Source organism: Rhinopithecus bieti, unplaced genomic scaffold, assembly GCF_001698545.2.
Source record: "Rhinopithecus bieti isolate Rb0 unplaced genomic scaffold, ASM169854v2 scaffold_13900, whole genome shotgun sequence".
In the NCBI taxonomy this organism is placed as follows: domain Eukaryota; kingdom Metazoa; phylum Chordata; class Mammalia; order Primates; family Cercopithecidae; genus Rhinopithecus; species Rhinopithecus bieti.
The window spans coordinates 449,956-462,788 of record NW_016808376.1 but is presented as its reverse complement, the minus strand read 5'-3'; the positions used below and the strand labels follow the sequence as shown (position 1 = coordinate 462,788).

At 36.8% G+C, this 12,833-nt stretch overlaps 1 long non-coding RNA gene across 1 annotated transcript in view; it reads right to left on the bottom strand.

Annotated features, from left to right (window-relative positions):
- Positions 1-12,435, bottom strand: part of LOC108538527 (uncharacterized) — a 23,880-nt gene extending 11,445 nt beyond the window's left edge. Inside the window, exons 1-2 of the long non-coding RNA XR_001888104.1 lie at positions 12,345-12,435; positions 2,918-2,998 (exon numbers count right to left, since the gene is read on the bottom strand). This is a non-coding gene — a long non-coding RNA (uncharacterized LOC108538527). The remainder of the gene's footprint in view (positions 1-2,917; positions 2,999-12,344) is intronic.
- Positions 12,436-12,833: the final 398 nt, after the last annotated feature.

Sequence of the window (12,833 nt, the reverse complement as noted above, 5' to 3'; positions counted from 1 at the left end):
TGTTCCTTTTTAAAAGGATCTCCCTGCTATGCTAGATCACTAAAATACAAAATCTCTAGCATATTAAAGACCTAACATTTTTGTTTGATTTTGTTTTTCTTCATCTTTTCTGTTCTTGGCTTGAAAATAATCTTGAGACCATCTCTCACCTCACTCATTAAACCATGTGGGGATGACAGGAAGAAATACATGTCTTTAAATCTCTCTGAACACTTCAAGCATTCAACTGCATTGAGTCCAGTTTGAAAATTTTTCAAAATGTTAAATGCAGTCACGTTGTGAAAAGACAACCTCTGATTGACTCCTTATTGATTTGTGGGTGTGTATGTCTGTATGTCTGCGTGTATGTGTGTTATCTGATGATTGGAGAAGCAGGAAGAAGATTGCAAGAAAAGGCTCTAAAACCCATTTTTTTCCTGAAGATCGGCCAAATAAAACATCATTAAAGTTGGGCAGTTGATCCTCAACTCCTAAGAATGCCCAAATCTTCCTAAAATTGTGCACAACTGTACATTGCACTCTTGAGCTTCGGTTTTGGCAGTTAAAATGCATTTATTATCATGAAAAATACCATTAATCTTTACTTTTAGAAAGCTTTTTAAAAACTATATTGTTACAAGAAATGCTTTGAGACTTTTAATCTATTGAACTAAAAAGATCAAAGATAACTAATTCAGACTTTCAGAGAATTTCAACTGTGATTAAAATTCAAGAAAATATATTAAATATACAGTATTAAATGTCAAAGAAGACTTGAGATCATTTTCTGGCTGAAGCCCTTGGGCCAATTCCTAAAGCCCTGTTGTGCCATGTTTGATTTTATGATATGTACATAGCCTAGTATGCAGCTTACACACACTCAAAATCAACATCAACCATGTCTGTGCATATAGTCAAATTCAAAGTACTACTGGGAAATGTAGACATTCCTAAAGAAAAAGAACACAAATTTTGTCTTTAGAAAAACACTAAAGGAGTTCCACTGTATCTTCCAAGTCTTCTGAGTCAAAGACAAACAAGGTTAAGTGACATATTCGTATCACTGAGTACGGGATTTAATTGCAGTGGTAATACTGATAGTAATGATATTAAAATCAAGTACATTTTTCCCAAGGATTTTTTCTTTTCTTTCTTATTCGTCAGTTTTTAAAGTTATTAAAAGGTAAAACTAAGGTGCAGAAAACCAAAACTTTAAGTCCAGATGGTCTGTTTCATTTTGGAATGAGTTATCCAATCCTCAGGCATAATTTTTCTCAGGTGAAAAATCTCTTCTTAGGCTAAGATATGATGTCACTACCTCAGTTTGAATTTTTCACAGAATTAAATTAGAAATGGAAGGAACTAATTTATTTAAGTCATCAGTTAGTTCTGTAGACCACTGGTATTAGCTATGTCAAAATAGCAAAATATGCTATTTTGATTCACAACATGCCTGTTTTACAGGAGTGGCTGAATGTCCCAGAGATGTCCAATGAGCTCTTTGGTGGAAACGGATGTGACACTCACCCAGACAGGAATCAGAGTGGTTTTAATGCTTCAATTTCCACTTTCTTTCAACATATGATGCATTCCCACTCTTGCTGCACCGGGACTATTGGCCACAACAAATAAGCATGAGAAGCCAGAGCTCGGATTGCCAAGGAAAAGTTGAGACAAATAAAGTTCATTGAGACAGAGTGTGTCTATAGTTACAGCAACAAGGCCTGGACTTGGGAGGGAGTCAGGAAACCCAGGTAAATACAAGCAAACCGGAATCAAACCAGGCCATTCAGTTACATCATACCAATGAGCTGCCAGAGCATATAAGACAATTTCTGGCTTAGCCATGAAGCTTCTTATATGCTTCCTGCTGAGACAAGAAGCAATGCAAGAACTGTTCTGCAATTGAGAGCAGGCAGTCCTCATTGCAGAGGTGTTAAGAGGATCAATCTAGTTTGAGTAAATGATGTGGGTTTATATCCAGGTGAGAGAATGACAATGTGTCACTCCTCTTGTGTGTTTTACAAAGGATGATCAGAAACAAGCTGGTCTCACAAGTTAAGTCTGTGGGGCTAAAGGACTGTCTTAGAAAGTACTTTGCAGCATGGCTATTTCTCCCATTACATTCAAAGGGTGTTCCAGGACAGCTCCACACTGATCTGTACCTATGCTCTATGTATCTTCTCAAAAGAGAAATCAGCTAAGAGAATCCCCACCTGCAGATGACGTTTCTGCTCCCTGTGTTGGTGGTGAGCCTTCCTTAGAACCGGGAGGCTGAGCTGAGTTATTCCCAGTGGGAAGTCACTTTGCCAGTTACACTGTCTCAGTCTCTCACCATTTCCAATCTAGGTAGTTGCAAACAGAAAAAGTTGAACTTTTGCAAAATCAGCAGGAGAGAGTCCCACCTAAGGGTGAGGCAAATTGAAATTCAGATTGTGAAATAGATGCCTTGGGCGTCCATCAGAAATGTTTTTAAAGAGAAAGTGTGAATAAGGAAGACTTGAGGCTAGAGGATGCTTCATTTGCGTCAGACTCCTTTGGCAAGAGCTGTTACGTGTTCCAAAAATCAGGTCATGGGAGTTGGCAGTGGTTTCTCATATAGAATACAGTTTGGGAGATATAGTGCCTTAGAAACCGGAAGAATATTTATAGACATGATAAGAACTAATAATTTGATCTGAGTTTGATAAATTACATTTCATCAGAGACTTCAAATATCCATCACAGTAATGATTATTTTTTTACTCATTCTTGGGAACTAAAGGCAGACCCAATATTATTATACATAATAATGACATTATTGTTATACAGCAATATTATATATTAATAATATATAAGATTATAAAAACTTTATTATATAATATTACATATTGTTAATAATAATAATGTTTCTAAGGAGAAATAAATCAAGTTCAATGTGATTTAGTGATTTACTCACACTTACACAATGAGTCAAGGGCTAACCAGTCTCAGTCAGTTCATAGTTTGGTGCTGTGGCTAAAGAGAAAGAATCTCAATGCTGGAAAGAAAAGTCCCCAGAGTTAAAATGATGTTCATTTTCTAATATCTGTAGTTCTAATCTATGCATCCACTTATCTTTAATATGGCTTTTTAAAATTTTCATTATACATAGTTGAAACTATCTTGAAAATATCTCTTTAAAACTCTGCTTATAATCAATAATCTGGGAAACAGTAATAGAGTTAGAAAATCATAAATGAATATGCTAAAACCAGTAGTTCAAAGTTTAGTGAATAGTCTTTAGTGAAGACTATTTGCATAGTCTCAGAGCATCTCCTCACAGTCTCTGCTCATAGTCTCTGAGTATCCCCTCACAAATACATACAAAGAGGAAACTGGAGACTCTTTAGTTGAGAAACCAAGTGGACAGCATATTTATCAAGCAACTACAACTAAAGTCATCAGCAATAGCAAACCAAATTCAACTGCTTCCTGAAATAACATACCGAGAAGGACACCACATCGCATTTGTGGTACTCCTGTCCTCTTCCCAGAAACTGCATAATTTGAATCATATCATGAAGAAACATCAGACAAACTCAAATCGAAGTGCCTTATACAAAAATAATTGACCAATCTCCAAAAATGCCAAGGCCCAGAAAGACAAAGACTGAGAAACTGCTCAAGACTACATGAGTCTAATGTCTCGTGAAACTAAATGCAATGTGTGATTCTGGACTGGACCTTATTAAAACTATTTTTGGCCAGGCATGGCGGGTCGTGCCTGTAATCTTAGCACTTTGGGAGGCCAAGATGAGTTGAATGCTTGAGCCCAGGAGTTCCAGACCAGCCTGGGGAACATGGTGAAACCTCACGTCTCCAAAAACTGCAAAAATCAGCCAGGTGTGCTGGTATGTGCCTGTAGTTCCAGCTACTTGAAAGACTGAGGTGGGAGGATGGCTTGAGCCCAGGAGTTTGAGGCTGCAGTGAGCTACAGCATACCATGGCTAACTGGATGTCACTCCAGCCTGGGTGACAAAATGAGACTCTGTCTCAAAAAAAAGAAAAAAGAAAGAAAAGAATATTATTAGGACAATTCCAGAATTTGAATATTGACTGTGCATTAGACAATGTGTTATATTTACCATTAGTAATGTTAAATTTCCTAATTTCTATAATGGCTATATTGGAGAGTGCTCTTATTTTTAATAATACACACTGAAATATTTAGGGATAGAAAGTCATCAACACACTTTCATCTAAACTCTTAAAAGGATTCTGAGAAATAAAAAGATCAGTAGAGAGAGGATTCTACAACAATGAGGCAAACTGTAAATAATCGGTCAATCAATTTATTTATTTATTGGATATCTAAAGTCTAGGATATTTTCATAAGAAAGACTTGAGACATTCAACAAATTATTACCAATTCCCCAATCAGGTGTCAAAAACCGCACTAGAATAGAGGACATATTGGTGAGAAAAACACAGAGTTACTCTTAGGGGCTTAACCATATTTACCTGTTTTCCAAAGCATTTCCTTAAGATGAACTTCTCCATTTAAACTAAAATATAAAGTGGGATGGAGACCAGAGTCCTTTTTCCTGAGGTCAATACCCTTATTTCTCAAATTCTAAAAGTAACTGAATCAATGGAACAAGTCTTTACGGCCTGTTCACCTCCTAGCCCAGGCTCTCTGTCAAGCAGCAGTTCATGTTTTATATTTTCTCCCCTTGCTAAGAGGGATTAGTTTGATTGTTAAAGTTTGTAAGTGTTATTTGGCCGTGGTTCCTATCACATCCTCGATCTTGAAGCTATGTTGTACTCAAGTGGAGGGAAAGGACCCCATCAATTTATGTGCCTCTTCCTCCACTAGCTCAACTGTCTGTACATAATCAGAAGTAATTTAGAGCAGTGGGGATTCAAGGATTTAAAAAAAATTAAATCATTTCTTACCACAAATAAAAGATGCCACATCAGCATTATTCTCTGTAAAGTTCACACTCTGGACTGGTCATAAATGGTCTTTATTCAAAGCCCAATTTGGAAACTGTTTCCTAGGATCAATGATCATTTGTTATAAGACGACAAGATAGAAAATTTTAATTAATTGGTCACAAGTAAGTAAACACATGAACCTGATATTATTATTTTAAAATTATCTATTCATTGTTGGGTAAGCTTTTAAACTAATTTGTGGACGTGTACAGGTGTAAATATGTAGGTGCCATGGTTTACCAAATGTCAGTAAAATAAAAAATGAATTTAGTGTCATGAGAGGCCATGACTTTTTAACTTTCTCATAGAACACGCTCACAAAACAAGGCTTGTAAATGTAGACAATTTAGGTAGAGTATCATTCTGGCCACACTTGTAACATTTATGCATACCTCTGTCAGAAGAGTTACAATAATTAGAGCCCAAAATAAGATGCATAATAATTACTATTATTATTCAACAAGTATTTATTGTCTTGAAAGTGCCGTGACCTTTTTTAAATTCAGGAGATATAGCAAAATATATGTGGTAAGTCACTCTCGTGGAACTTAGAATTCAGTCAAATGATAGCTATCTGCTTTATTTTGTTATTTAATAACAAATTTTAAATGATTCATAACAGCAAAGTAATAATCTAAATATTGATCAAGTTTAAAATTACAATATTCATAAAAATTCTAGGAGGTACGAGATATAGCTATTTTATTTTACAGATGTGTAAATTGAGTACAAAGATGTCAAGTAACTTATCCAAGGTCATATAACAAGAAAGTAGCAGAATCAGGCCGGGCACGGTGGCTCACACCTGTAATCCCAGCACTTTGGGAGGCCAAGGCAGGTGGATCATAAGGTCAGGAGTTCGAGACCAGCCTGGCCAACATAGTGAAATCCTGTCTCTACTAAAAATACAAAAGTTAGCCGGGCTTGCTGGCATGAGCCTGTAGTCCCAGCTACTCCAGAGGCTAAGGCAGGAGAATCGCTTCAACCTGGGAGGCGGTTTCAGTGAGCCGAGACCATGCCATTGTACTCCAACCTGTGTGACAGTGTGAGACTCTATCTCAAAAAAAAAAAAAAAGTAGCAGAAACAGAATGTGCAACAAGCCAGTCAGGTCCAAATTTCATTATCTAATCACTGCACAATGTTACCTCTCATAATCATCATTTTCTTCTTTTTCATTATCATCATAATCACTGTCATTTATTAAAAGCCGGTTTCCAGACACTATGCTCACCACTTCACGTACCTTATATCTTTAGTTCTTACAAGAAATTTGTGATGCAAGTTTACAAAAGCTGAAACTGCATCACAGAAACCTTAATAATGGATCCAGGAACACACAGCTTGGCAATGGTGGGACTGGGATTGAAATCTTGGTCTGTTTTCTACATGATCTTAAACAAAACACCATACTTCATGTCTAAAACACCAAAAGCAATGGCAACAAAAGCCAAAATTGACAAATGGGATCTAATTAAACTAAAGAGCTTCTGCATAGCAAAGAAACTACCATCAAAGTGAACAGGCAGCCTACAGAATGGGAGAAAATTTTTGCAATCTACTCATCTGACAAAGGGCTAATGTCCAGAATCTACAAAGAACTCAAACAAATTTACAAGAAAAAAATAAACAACCTCATCAAAATGTGGGTGAAGGATATGAACAGACATTTCTCAAAAGAAGATATTTATGCAGCCAACAGACACATGAAAAAAGGCTCATCATCACTGGCCACCAGAGAAATGCAAATCAAAACCACAATGAGATACCATCTCACACCAGTTAGAATGGCGATCATTAAAAAGTCAGGAAACAAAAGGTGCTGGAGAGGATGTGGAGAAATAGAAACACTTTTACACTATTGGTGGGACTGTAAACTAGTTCAACCATTGTGGAAGACAGTGTGGCGATTCCTCAAGGATCTAGAACTAGAGATACCATTTGATCCAACCATCCCATTACTGGATATATGCCCAAAGGATTATAAATCATGCTGCTATAAAGACACATGCAAACGTATGTTTATTGTGGCACTATTCACAATAGCAAAGACTTGGAACCAACCCAAATGTCCATCAATGATAGACTGGATTAAGAAAATGTGGCACATATACACCATGGAATATTATGCAGCCATAAAAAAGGATGAGTTCATGTCCTTTGTAGGGACATGGATGAAGCTGGAAACCATTAGTCTCAGCAAACTATCGCAAGGACAAAAAACCAAACACTGCATGTTCTCACTCATAGGTGGAAATTGAACAATGAGATCACTTGGACACAGAAAGGGGAACATCACACACCAGGGCCTGTTGTGGGGTGGGGGGCAGGGAGAGGGATAGCATTAGGAGATATACCTAATGTAAATGATGAGAGTTAATGGGTGCAGCACACCAACATGGCACATGTATACATATGTAACAAACCTGCACTTTGTGCACATGTACCCTAGAACTTAAAGTATAATAAAAAAACACCATAAACGAAGGCAAAAGAGAACCCCTGTAGTAAGAATAAAGCATGTGACACCGTGCCTTGCATATACTAGGTACTCAATAAACAGTTGTTTCATGAATGGATGAAAACAATGTTTTGGAATTCCAGTGCCTACTCTTTGGTGGTTCTAACTCATGCACTAGCCTTCCTCTTCTTTTGTTGACTTTTGAAGACATTCACTATATATGCCATATAATATAGCACTCCTTACTGTAATTTCTCATTCTTTAATTGTTTAATGGTAATGTTACCGAACTAGTATGATTTCAGGTTAGTTAAGAGTCATGGTTGTCTTACGTCTATTTTTATTTCATGAATGTATATTATGGCATTACAATTTATGCAGAATTTATTCTAAATTAGACAAATGCTTGTGGACTGATGGAACTGTAGTTTCTGGATCATAATAGATTCTTAATTTTTTGAATTCTTGAATCCCTCCTAAAAAGTGAAAGCAGAGACATTGTCTTGCTAATGTGGAATCGTTAACTGGCCTCTAGGAGGAAACACTGAGCTACCAACAGCATTTTATTCATCTTGACTCACCACTGAGTCAAATAATCAATCTTACTCGATACCTGTTTCAGATTCTTATCACAGATAACTTCTCTCTCTCTCTCTCTCTCTCTCTCTCTCTCTCTCTCTCTCCTCTCTCATTCTCTCTTTCTCCTTTCCTCCCTCCTTCATACTTCTAAGTTTTGCATTTTGTTCTTTCTATTTTTTAATGGACTGGAAAAAACCTCCAGTTGTGATAATCACAGACAGGTTGTATAAAGGCAAATGCCTTTAATCCTAATTTCAGAAAGAACTTGGTCCAGATATGGATTCCAAAGAAGGAATGTAATATTCCAGGGGACAAATCAGAGAAAGTGAAGTAAAACTAAGAGACAAATGTAACGGTTTTGCAACAACTTAAAGTTATATTCACTATTAGTCAGAAAAAGAGGTGGAGGAGAAAAATATTCTACAAAGGCACCATAGTTATCAAGCTGGAGAAAGAATACGTCCCTTTCTTGTCTAATCCTCATCTCTCAGTCTCTCACCTAATCCAGGAGATCCATCATTTGGCTTTCTATTTCCAAAACATTACACAGACATCAAAACATTTCAGAAAGCTAAGCAGTACATGAGTGGCTCCAGGGAGTTAAACAAAAGATAAGGAACAACATTTCTGATAATTGGGCTGTTGAGTTCTCTAATTCCACAGGTAAGAGAGGGTGGAAGTAGAAAGAGCTGAATTTTTCCTTCGTAGAAATGTGATTTAGAAAAAAACAGGAAAATATAACCACTTAGCTGGCATTGGACATAAAATGTGTATTAGCGTTAAGAAATCAAATTGTTTGGCTCTGCAGTGCTGTTGGTATTTTGGACTAGATTGCAATACTATAAATGCTTAATGTAATCATTGTAATAGCTAAATAGTATTTTAAAGTTATGTCTAATCTTTACAATACAATATGAGGTAGGTACAGTATCAGTCGTACTTTACAGATAAGAAATCTTAGGCACAGGGAGTTAAAGTGATTTTCCCAAAGTTCCAACTAGTAAGTGGGAGAATTGAAACCGGAATCCTTCAAGCTTAATGCATAAGCCTCCTAAAACACATACAGGCCAACTGCATGAATAATAATCATCCATCATATGCCATCATTATTGCTGATAGGAGGGCTCAGGGGCTTTTGTCATTAATTCTTATCAGTTTATGGCAGTTTTAGTCTAAGTTAGATTGTAACCAGTTTAATTTCATCTACTTTAATAAAAAAGAGAAGATATTAGAGTTTCACTTAAGTTAAGCCTTCTCTCTTTGCCTCCAGCTGCCTTGTAATTCAGCATGCAAGAATCACTGAGAAATTCTAGACTATCATCCTACTTTCAAGGGTAGCACAGAGCCGGCAATTCAGTGAATGATGAAAGCAACTAGGAAAATTTTCTGGAGAGATCAGGACCTTCGGCAGGTTTTATTTTAGGAGTGAAATAACAAAGGTGCATATAAGAAAGTTGAATAATATCCAGATGCCAAAACCTCACTGGGTTCTTGAAGAATAAATATCTCGTAAGCATATTGCCAGACATTAATATAACTATATTACTTTCTAGAAATAAGAACTCAGTATATCACACATATTTATTCATCTGTACAATAAACACTTCACCTACTTTTTGGGAGATGCTAAAGCTACAATTATACACAGGTCTAAGGTCCTACCAAGAGAGGTCCATGGTCTTGTTGAGGATGGCGGGGAGGAGTTACTTTGCGGGGAGGAAGACACAGGAAAATAAACAGTAACAATACAATTAAATTAAGGCTATAAGAGATAAATTCTGGGATATTATGGGATTAGAAGAGGAAGCTCTTAAATATACCAAGGGCCAGGAATGGCAGAGCAACATTGGAAGAAACTTCATACAGGTATACATCCTGTGTAAACACGTAAAAGACGCGTAGGAGGAATTAACCAGATGAATAAAAGTAAGAAGCTGGGAGATGGCTTTTAGTTGCTCAACAAATGAATTGAAAATTCAATTCACATTGTATTGTGTGTGTTAATATCTACAGAATGCTTACTTTTGATAGTATTTGTTGAACACTACTGGTAATGTTAGTTGGATAAATACTTATTGACAGTTTATTGTTTCTGCCTGGAATGTGCCACTTTTCATCATGTCAGCTTTTGCAATTGGCCTTCTCAAAGTAAACAAGACTAACTACCTTCAGAAAAAAGGAATGTTGTAAGTACTTGCTTATAATTGGAATCTATATCCATTGAAATTCCCATCATGATAAACGTAGGTTATATGACTCATACATTATTGGTTAATGGTTGTGTAATAAATCTTATCTATAATATACAACATTATAAAGGGCTTATAAGATTTAACTTACAATGTCAAATCTGTACAGTCTGTCTCATTAATTGTCTGTATCTCACCACATGTATGAGACATAGACCAAGGAGGTCGACTGCAACTGGATAACACAAAATTTTAACTCTCAGAAGATACCCAGTCTAAATAAGGATAGGAAGGATAGAAAAATAAAGTATGGTCACAAATGGACTTAATTTGCAAATAATAATCATCATTTTTTTCAACCCCTGCCCTCTTGAACCTTCTACTCTAATGAGAGACATGAGAAGAAAGACAGTCAGGTGATAAAATAAACAAGTATTATTTAGTATGTAAGAAAACAATAAGTTTCATAGAAGAAAATACAGATAGAAGAGTAATGGTGAGTAGGAGTAGCAGAATAGGAAGAGAGGATACAGTTCTTAAATATAATGGGGCCAGGATAAGTCTCATGGAGACTTGAGGTGCAAAGGGTTTATCTCTGGGGACAGACATCTGGAGTAAGAGTGGTCTCAGCAGTAGCAGGAATTAGTATCATTGTCTATCTAATTGAGTGAACTGAGGCAGCACACATTCATTTCAGCAATTACAATCATATTGACTCTGACAATACATAGTAGTAGTATGTATTACAGTTACATAATCATGACAGTGTTCCCAATGATCAGATGATCAAATTAGCAATTAAATCATGCAACTAGTTATGCTTATCCCTTCTAGTTAGCTGCTTTTTTTTTTTTTTTTTTTTTTTTTTTTTTTTTTTTTTGAGACGTAGTCTCCCTTTTGTCCCCTAGGCTGGAGTGCAGTGGTGCAATCTCAGCTCACTGCAGCCTCTGCCTCCTGGGTTCAAGCGAGTCTCCTGCCTCAGCTCCCCGGGTAGCTGGGATTACAGGTGCCTGTCACCATGCACAGCTAATTTTTGCATTTTTTTTGTTTGTTTTTTGGTTTTTTGTTTTTTTTTTTTAGTAGAGACAGGGTTTTACCATGTTGGGCCAGCCTGGTCTAGAACTCCTGACCTCAGGTGATCCATCTGCCTCAGCCTCCCAGTGTGCTGGGATTACAAGCATGAGCCACCACACCCGGCCTCTAGTTAGCTGCCTTGATGTTGATTTGCTTTTTAAAATTTTTTTGTACTTTGATGTGCCCTAAAAGCACCCTCAGTGTTGTCAGTTAGACTCTATGGAGTATGACTCAGAGGTATTATCTATGCAAGGAACAGGGAAATGACAGATTGAGACTATTATCTGATTCAAAGAATCCACTACCGTAAGTGACATAGCCTAAATGAACTGAATGGTACCTGTAAATTGGCTTGAAAGATAACGTTCTCTGTACTCTACATTGTTTTGTTATATTCTTTATAGGTTATTCCAGTTTTTTTTTTTTTTTTTCTTCTCCTTCCCAAGTTTATGTTTCTCTTCTGCCAGGCACTGATTCTTCTATTTAAGAGTAGACACAGTAAAACAATAAAAATGGGTCAGCATTGAAATGTCTAAATAAATCTGGGGAAGGGAGTTGTAGAAGAGTTTCGTATGTGAACTTGATGCACATTGTCCAGCACAAGGCGGGTATCAAGGGAAGGTGAGTTTGCTGAAGTTAGTGACGTGTTAGAGTAGAAAACATGATGCAGATGATGGTAACATTAGCCATGTCTGGAATAACTTTCTACATAGATGGGATTGGAGAAGTCCCACAGAGTTCCAGAGACTAGGAAAACCCCTCAGATAAATGGCCCATCTGCTTACTGATGTCTGAAATTATATAGGAAGAGTTTCATTTCTTAGCCCAAAGCATTTGATTCCTGTTAAAATGCAACTCTCTTGGTTATGGCAATACTTTAAGTTGTTGCTCTACCCACGGGGGTGGGGGGTAGGGGCGGTGGGGAAGATTATCAGAGGCTTTCTTTAAAGCAGATCTTGACAAGGAGAGGGATATAGCCACTGGACCCTGGTGGAAAGCAGTGGAACAGTATAACCTTAATTGATAGAGGCCTAGGAGGGGTGGGAAAGGAAATAGAATGGATAAGAATGCAAAATGCAACGGAAAGCATGTGAAAAGATCTTACTTTCTCCTCTGGTTCTGAGAATTGATATTACAGGCTGAGATTGTCCTTTCCTTAGCAATTTGTATCCTTTGTTTAAGGTGTAGCAGAATTCGGTGCATGTATATCTCTGCCAATGTGTAACTTGGGTGGAAATAGACACTCTTCTAACGTCTTAAGATGATTAACTGTGATGTACCTTTGCCAGTTTGGGGTGTGGTGTATGGAAATTACCATAACCCACACCACCTTTTTTGCTGACTTACAGTATTTCTCTTTTAAACCTAGCTGTGCAAATCTAGTAATTTACTCGGAAAATATAAGCATAAATTTTTCAGTCGGGCACATTATATGCAGAACGTATTATATTCACCAGTTTTTTTTTGTTTTGTTTTTTTTTTTTTGTTTTTCTTTTTTACCATTTTCTGGAATAGAACCACTAATTTACTCAAAATGAAGCAGATCATTAACATGATATTCACTTAACTATTGAAGATTGTTCTTACTTAACCT